Source organism: Arachis hypogaea, chromosome 3 (genome assembly GCF_003086295.3).
Source record: "Arachis hypogaea cultivar Tifrunner chromosome 3, arahy.Tifrunner.gnm2.J5K5, whole genome shotgun sequence".
NCBI classification, from domain to species: domain Eukaryota; kingdom Viridiplantae; phylum Streptophyta; class Magnoliopsida; order Fabales; family Fabaceae; genus Arachis; species Arachis hypogaea.
Window position 1 is genome coordinate 122,284,013 of NC_092038.1, and position 9,096 is coordinate 122,293,108.

A 9,096-nucleotide genomic window follows, 5' to 3' on the forward strand; every position below is an offset into this window, starting at 1 on the left:
TTCGCTTTTCCTGAATGATAATTCAATTCAAAATCATAATCTTTTAGAAGCTCCATCTGCTTCCTTTGACGCATATTCAACTCCTTCTGCTAAAAAGATACTTCAAACTCTTATGGTATGAGAAAACATGAAACTTAACACCATAGAGATAGTGCCTCCAAATCTTTAAAGCAAATACAACAGCAGCAAGTTCCAAATCGTGTGTCGGATAGTTCACTTCATGCGGCCTTAACTGCCGTGAGGCGTATGCTACAACATTCTGGTGCTGCATCAGAACGCACCCTAAACCCTTCAGTGATGCATCACAGTACACTTCAAACGGTTCACTTGATTCAGGCAATAACAATACGGGTGCAGTAGTCAATCTGTGCTTCAATTCTTGAAAACTCTCTTCACATTCTGGAGACCAAACAAAAGGCGTATCTTTCCTAGTCAACTTAGTTAAAGGTAAGGCGAGCTGTGAAAATCCCTTAATGAATCTACGATAATACCCTGCCAAACCTAAGAAACTTTTGATCTCTGTCACTGAAGTTGGTTGCTCCCAATTCATCACTGCTTCCACCTTAGCAGGATCCATAGCTATTTCCTGCTTACTCACCACATGACAGAGAGACTTTACTTCACTCTTCCAAAATTCACATTTAGATAACTTAGCGTATAACTTTCTGTTTCTCAAAATTTGTAGCACAGTTCGCAAGTGATCAGCATGCTCCTCTTCAGTCTTAGAATAAACAAAAATGTCATCAATGAAGACAATAACAAACTTGTCCAAATACGGTCGAAAAATTCTGTTCATCTAATCTATAAATACTGCGGGGGCATTAGTTAACCCGAAAGACATTACTGTATACTCATAATGACCATAACGGGTTCTGAAAGCAGTTTTCGGAATATCCTCATCTCTAACCCTTATCTGATGATATCTGGATCGCAGATCAATCTTAGAAAACACACCGGCTCCCTGTAATTGATCCATTAGATCATCGATTCTAGGCAACGGATATTTGTTCTTCACAGTGATCTTATTCAACTGCCGATAGTCGACACACAAACGCATACTCCCATCCTTCTTCTTTACTAGTAACACTGGTGCTCCCCACGGAGAAACACTTGGTCGGATGAAATGCTTACCCAACAAATCTTCCAGCTGAGCTTTCAGTTCAGCCATTTCTAAAGGTGACATCCTATAAGGAGTAATTGAAATCGGACCGGCTCCAGGTACCAACTCAATTGCAAATTCAACCTCTCGGTTAGGTGGGAATTCATTAATATCATCCGGAAACACATCTGGAAATTCACACACAACCGGAATCTGCTCTAAACTCTTATCATCACCTGATACTCCCGTAGTTAATAACATAATACCCTGACATTCAGTTCCAGAATAGTTTACTATCATAGAATTCAAATAATAACTATTCACCACAACCGGTGCTTCTGACCCTTCCGGCATAAACTGTACTGACTTTTTAGAGCAATCAAGCAAAACATGGTTCTTAAATAACCAATCTCCCGACTATCACAGTGTCACCTGCCTGCAGGATACATCGTGTCCCCTGTCACCCATACTAAGCTTCACCTTGCAACTGATAATTTCCAAATTCAACCCATTACTCCTCAGGAACCTGTTGTGCCTGTAACGCCCTTTCCAGAGCCTGAATCCAATTATGTGCATCAGTGGGATTGAGGTTCTCCTGAAGATCGGAGGGTGAACTTTTAGAAATGTAGCAAGTGTCTCATAGGACCGTCCTCATCATTATTGTTACCGTGATTACCTTGGTTTATCTTATTACCCAGTGCCTCGGCTGTCACCTGCATAGCTGCAGCCATATTTTCCAGGGCAGCCATAAAGTCTACTGGATCATTCCCTACTAGGCTAGGAGTAACGATGCCTATCCTACCTCTATCTCGCCCGCGACCGCGTCTGCGAGTCGATATCTGGTCCTTATACACACCAAACAAGTGATATTAAGTTGATCAGTCTCAATATCACAGGTCTAATGGTTTAAGTTCCAAATGCATGCTCACAGACGTTTATGCCATATATATCAGTCAGATATCCTAATAGCACATAAACACATATACAGAGAATGCACAGAAGTACAATCAGTCCGTCTTTCAGGCTCTATAGGAACGAACTGCTCTGATACCATAATGTAACACCCTACCACGCTAAGCTTTACGCTTAAGCCGTAAAACAGAGGTGGTGTGGTATTACGACCTCTAAAATAAAATATATATTTATAATAGCAGAAGAATTATAATATGCTAGGAGCCGTGAAGAAAAGAGGAAACAAAATCGCAAAATAAAAGCGCAACGCTCAAGGAACGGGTTAACCTGCGTGCTAAGGAAACCATAACTATTAAACATATGATAACAGAAGTAGGAATAGAGTGCCAAAGATACAAAATAACAAGCTCCTAACTCAGCCTGCGAAGTCAAGACTGGCCGGAGAATATTTACATATATATACATACATATCCATAACCCAAAAGTACATATACACAATCCTACCTCTCCATAAACCTCTAGGAGGATCAAAAGAACAAGTTATGCGGAGAGAAAACCAAGTATATATATACACATCATAGCATAACAAAATAACCCTGTAACCACTCCGCTTCAAGGGTCCAGATGCCTAACGAGATGCCTCTCGACCTGCATCTGAAAAACAACAACATAGTATGGAATGAGAACCGGAGGTTCTCAGTATGGTAAAGGTGCCACACACATAATATATAAGGTCCTGGGAATGCCAGAGGCAATCCTAGAACGCCGACACTCAGATTATAGAGCTTAAAGTATTAAATAGAAGCCATAAAAGGTGGTTTACTAAGGATATTTAAACCTAACTTAACTTAACCTTAAATCTAAATCCCATTCTGCCATTCCTCCTTACCTCCAACTCCATCATGTATTTTCACAGACAACTAAACAGACAAAGGCAAACACAAGAAGGTTACAAGTACTGCAAATAACAAATATACATTTAACATGGCAAGTACATTTAAGCACACCCAGTTAATACACAAGCAAGTAATTCAAGTAATATGCATATGATGCATGCCTGTCCTATGGCTGATGAGGCTCATCTGTCGGTTATCCAGCCAACCCGACAAGTCTGAATTGTACTTAGACTGTCCCCCGACGTGCATCCCCAAGAGTCTATGCATAGTTTTTTATCAAATAATCAATAATACTCAATGGGGGTAACATTCCCGGGAATTTATATAGTGCCCGGTCACACACTTACGTCGTAGGGTCAACAGAGTATCGAGTTTTCAACCTGGTACACGTGGTGGCAAGCCACGACACTTAATCCAGGGAATCTCGTATCTCAGATTATTCAAATTCATAAGCCATATAAATAATTCAATTATAATTCATCAACATCAACATCATTCTCAATCGCATTTCATTCATCATCATACATCAATCATATTCAATCCTTATCCTTCACTATCGCACCTCCCATTCCGTCCATCAATAGTTCCAATTCAAAACATAATTCATTCTTTTCTAAATGAATCAAACTTAAAACATGCTCATTTTCTTAATAACTCTAAATCAAACCATATACCCTTTGAATCTAAATCTTTTTAGATAATCATATAAACAAAATCTCTAATTTCTATAAAATTTCGGCAGCATCTCCTCTAAAACTCGGATTTTGCCACCCTTTTTGGGTCCAAACCTGCATTCTTTTCAATTCAACATACCCTTCCTTATCATCATAACAATCACCACAATAAATCTACCTCAGATCAACAATTAAACTCATACAATATTCGAATCCAACAACCAAAAATTCAATTAAGGATCATAGTTCACTAATCCTAGGCTTCTAACACAAGATACCTCAAATCAATAATTCACCAAATTATTAATTAATCAACAAGCACCCAACTAACCATGTTCATCAATAATAACATTCACCATCCAAAATTAATAACTAATTATCCAATAAACTTCAACCAAATATATTCATCGAAAAATTACTAAACATTAAACATACACCCGCATTCCAACTTATCCTATGGTCATCTAGCCTAAGTTTTCACAGAACATTATATATTAAATGCAAGAAACCTAAACCATACCTTAGCCGATTCCCAAGTATTATTCCAAGAAAATTTTCCTAAAAGAACACAGCCCTCAAAACCTCAACTAATCCGCTTCCTCCAAGTTCCAGTATTCACAATTTCAAGCTCCAATTATCTATTTTCAACCTAATACACATTCATAACACATATATACCCAATTTAATACTCAAAGCTCAAATTTAATGAAAATAAAATATAATTATCGTATCCTCACCTTACCCAAGCTTCACATAAGCAAGAGTAAACGTTTTCCTCAAGCTAATTGGATCCTAAAACATCAAAAATCAAAGAAATTCAACACCCTTTCTCAAAACTCAAAAATTGGGGGAAATGAGAGACTGAAGTGGAATATCAAGTTACCTATGAAATTGTTCCGGTAGAAATGTAGAGCTCAACGCGGTGAACGCGTGGCCACAAACGGTGCGGCGATCGGAGCTCAAACGAGGAAGTTACGGGAAATTGAATTCACCGTAAACGAATTTCTCTTCTTCTCTTCCCTGGGAGGCTGCTGCATCGTTGAGGGAAATGAAGAGAATAAGAGCCCGTGGCTCTTTTTAATTGTTGGACTAATTGGGCCCACAGCCCGGTTTAACCGGTTCGGCCCGGTTTAACCGGTTCGGTCCGTTCGGTCCAATCTTGGACCGTTTTCTTCGAAATTGGTGTCAAAATTCTCGTTTCGATGAGCTCTATCCTAATTTAATATAATATTCACATTTCTAATCTTCCTTATTAAAAATTAATTTATTGACTAATTATCTACTAATTTAACCGGGGTTTACAGAGACTGGATGTATGTTGCATTGCACAAGGCAATTGAACCAGGATACATGATGGTGTCAACTTCTCCTTTCCCTTATCTGTTCTATTTTCTGATATTCATGAGACAAAAAGAAATTGTCTCGTAAATTTTCCACTGCTGAGTTTGAACAAAATCCAAGTGAAAGTTTATAAGTTAAGCCATATTTCATTAAAGTAAAAGAAGGTCATAGATTCAACCCCTCCTTCTCTAAGCCTTCTACAACCTTCAATTGGTATCAGAGTCAAGGTCTCAAGAATCAAGCTTCATCGCTTGGAGCAAAGGTCCAATGGTGAACAACTTGGGTACAACCACAGTTGCCTATACTCTAATTGAAGGCCAGTCAAACAACAGGCCTCCCTTCTTCAACGGGAAGAAGTATGCCTACTGGAAAGAGAGGATGAGGATCTTCATTAAATCCATTGATTACAACATATGAAATATTGTTGTGAGCGGCCCTAAGATTCCAACAAAAATAAGTGCTGATGGAGTGGCGACTCCAAAAGAAGAAACTGAATGGAACGATGATGACAAGAAGAAAATGGAGCTGAATGCTAAAGCCATCAACCTTCTTCACTGTGCTATCAGCTTTGAAGAGTATCGAAAGGTGTCTAGATGCAAGACAGCCAAAGAAATCTGGGAGAAACTCCAGGTTACACACGAAAGCACTAAATAGGTCAAAGAAATGAGGATTGATATGCTGTGAAAAGAGTACGAGATGTTTAATATGAAGGATGGAGAAAACATTGATGAAGTGTTTGAGAGATTCTCAATCATAATCAACAACCTTGATGCTATGGGTACAACCTACTCCGAACAAACCCTAGTGAGAAAACTCCTTAGAAGCCTCACAAAGGAATGGGAAACAACTGCCACTGTCCTAGCCGAGAGTAATAACCTAAGCCCTATAACCTATGATGAGCTGAGAGGAAAACTCCTTGCCTAAGAAGCCACACACACAAACTCAGACTCAAAGAAAAAGGGAATAGCCCTTAAGTCAAGAATAGAATCAAAAGAGAGTGAGTCTAGTGATGGTTTTTAAGATGATGAACTTGTGTTTTTGTTAGGAGACTTAGAAGGATAATGAGGAACAAAGACAAGTACAAGGGTTCAAACTCAAAGGAATACAAGAAGGACTTGAGCAAGGTGATTTTTCATCATTGCAAGGAGGCTGGACATTTTAAGTTCAACTGTCCGAAGCTCAAGAAGGAGGACAAAGGGAAGAAAGAAAAGAAAAGAGAGTACTCATGGTATCTTGGGAGGATCTTGAGAATGAGTCAGAGGAGGAAGAAGACTCCGAAAGTGAAGATAAAATCTGCTTCATGGCTGGTGATGATCAACTTGATGAAGTAAATTACTATGACTTGTCCATAGATGACTTACATGTTATAATTGATGATCTCACACAAAATTCTTCAAAACTGCTGGAAAAATACACTAAATGTAAATCTGAAAAAGAAATGTTGAAAGCTGAAAATGATTTTTTGAGAGAAAATGTGAAAGAAACTGAATGTGCTTTGGATATTATTGAAGAAAACAGATTTCTAAAATCTGAACTTGATAAACTAAAAGGAAAACACATTGTGGATCCTTCTCAAGAGCTTATTGCTGAAAATGAAAGACTAAATGAAACGATTAAAAGATTGAATGGTGATTTAGCAAAAATTGCTCAAAGTTCTAGCAACTTGGACAAATTACTTGCAAGTCAAAGACCATTGTTTGAAAAATCTAGTTTAGGTTATGTAACCAAGGAAAGTGCAGTTTTTAATTATTCCTCTATGAAATTTGTGGTTTCTTCATAAAAAACTAAATCCACTTCCAACAAATCTGGTCTTGGATATGTTCCCACACATGAGGAGGAATTTGATGAACTTTATACTAGTGAAACAGAGCCATCATCAAAGACCGAACCCACATCAAATAGATCAGGTATGGGATACATTTCGAATAATGAGGTTGCTTTAAAAAATCACCATTTTACAACAAAACCTCATATTCAAAAAGTCCAAATGCTTCCAAAAATTCTGGTTGGAATGCTTTTGTAAAGAGGAACAATCATAACAAAAATCATTTTATTAAAAGAAATGCACATCTTCCAAAAATCAGAAAATTTTAGTCATTTAATCATTTCCAGCATCATAACTCTTCTCAATCTCAGCAACATACATAAGAAAATTATTATTTTAATTGTAAAAAATTTGGTCACTCATATTCACAATACTTCATTGAATAAAGAATAATAGGAAACCAAATTTACAATGTTGTTTGTGATTTCAATGCACTTGGGCAACCAAGGTGGATTAACTTCAAAGAATCCAAATTAATTTGGATACCTAAGGTTACTTGAAGTTTTAATGTAGATTTGCCTGGCATCGAAGAACAAAAAAGACATGTGGTACTTGGACAGTGGATGCTCAAGGCATATGATTGGAAGGTCAACTTTCTTCATCAAACTAAACAAGTATGATGGAGGTTTTGTGACCTTTGGAGAGGATGAAAAGGGTAAAATTGTTGCTATTGAAAAAGTAGGTAATAATCACTCTACTTTCATTAATGATGTCTTTTTGGTTAATGGTTTAAGGCATAACTTATTGAGCATAAGTCAATTGTGTGATTTGGGTTATTTGGTGATTTTTAAAAGATTGGAATGATGTGTTATAAATGAAAAGACCGATAAAGTGTTGTTTATTGCTAAGCATTGTAATAATGTGTATGGAATTACTCTTGATGAACTAAAGGATAAAAATGTACCTTGTTTACATTCTAAAGAATCTGAAAAGTGGCTATGGCACAAGAGATTGGGTCATGTAAGTATGTTTCAAATAAAAAAAAAACTTGTCAAGAAAGGATTAGTAAGAGGTCTTCCTTTGATAAGGTTTGACAAAGACATCACTTTGTGATGCTTGCCAAATGGGAAAACAAACAAAAAGTTCATTTAAATCTAAGGAAGACATCTCTACTAAAAGACTTCTTGAATTGAAACATATTAATTTATTTGGTCCAACAAGAACTCAAAACTTAGATGGTAAACACTATGCTTTAGTAATTGTGGATGACTACTCTAGGTTTGGTTGGGTTTTATTTCTTGCACACAAAAATGAAGCCTTTTCAGCCTTTAAAATTTTTAGCAAGAAAGTTCAAAATGAAAAGGATTTAAAGATCTCTTCTATAAGAAGTGATCATGGAACTGAATTTGAAAACTAATTATTTGAATCCTTTTGTGAGAAATTTGGAATATCTCACAATTTCTCTTGTCCAAGAACACCATAACAAAATGGTGTCGTGGAAAGAAGAAATAGAAGTATTCAAGAAATGACAAAAGTCATGCTTTGTGAGACTAATGTTCCAAAATTCCTTTGGGCTGAAGCGGTTAACACAGCTTGTCACATTTTGAATAGAACTATCATAAGAAAATTTTTGAAGAAAACACCTTATGAACTTTGGAAAGGTCACCCACCAAATTTAAACTACTTGCATATCTTTGGATGCAAATGTTTTCTTCTAAATAACAAAGATAATTTGGAAAGATTTGATCCAAAGGCATATGAGTGTTTATTTGTAGGATATTCCACAACTAGTAAAGCATTTAAAGTTTATCATCAAGTTGCTAAAATAATTGAGGAGTCCATACATGTTACATTTTGTGATACTAACTTGGTTCAAAGAATTTTAGAAGATTGTGATGCAGGAAATTAGGCTAAAAAAGATGATGAAAAAGCTCAACATCATGAAAGTGAAGATTCTGAGCAAACTGAATCAGACCCTACAGTTGCTAAAAATCTAACAAGAGACAATTCTGTTTTGTCTCATGAATCTGGAGAAAATCTTGAAACCACCAGTTTCCTGAATCCCTTGGTGACTGAATTTGCCTCCAAGTCCACTAGACCTCGTGAATGGAAATTCTTAAAGAATTATCCTGAGGAATTTGTCATTGGGGACGTCTTTCATGGTGTCAAGACTCGTTCTTCAACTGAAAGGCAAATGAAGAATCAAACATTGCTTTTCTCTCTCAAATGGAGCTTCAGAACGTCAAGGAAGCCCTTGATGACCCTTTTTGGGTAAAGGCAATGGAAGATGAGCTTCATGAGTTTGAGAAGAACCAAGTTTAGACATTGGTTCCAAACCCAATTCAAAAGAAAGTGACCGACACCAAGTGGATATTTCGGAACAAGCTAGGAAAGGATAGTAGCATTACA

The 9,096-nt window shown here is 36.9% G+C and overlaps 1 long non-coding RNA gene across 1 annotated transcript; it reads right to left on the bottom strand.

The window, feature by feature from the left end:
* Positions 1-2,390: 2,390 nt before the first annotated feature.
* LOC140183855 (uncharacterized) lies at positions 2,391-4,632 on the bottom strand. Its single transcript, XR_011880288.1, has 4 exons — positions 4,465-4,632; positions 4,319-4,373; positions 4,102-4,230; positions 2,391-2,665 (listed from the first exon to the last, which is right to left on the bottom strand). It is a non-coding gene; the product is annotated as an uncharacterized lncRNA (long non-coding RNA).
* Positions 4,633-9,096: the final 4,464 nt, after the last annotated feature.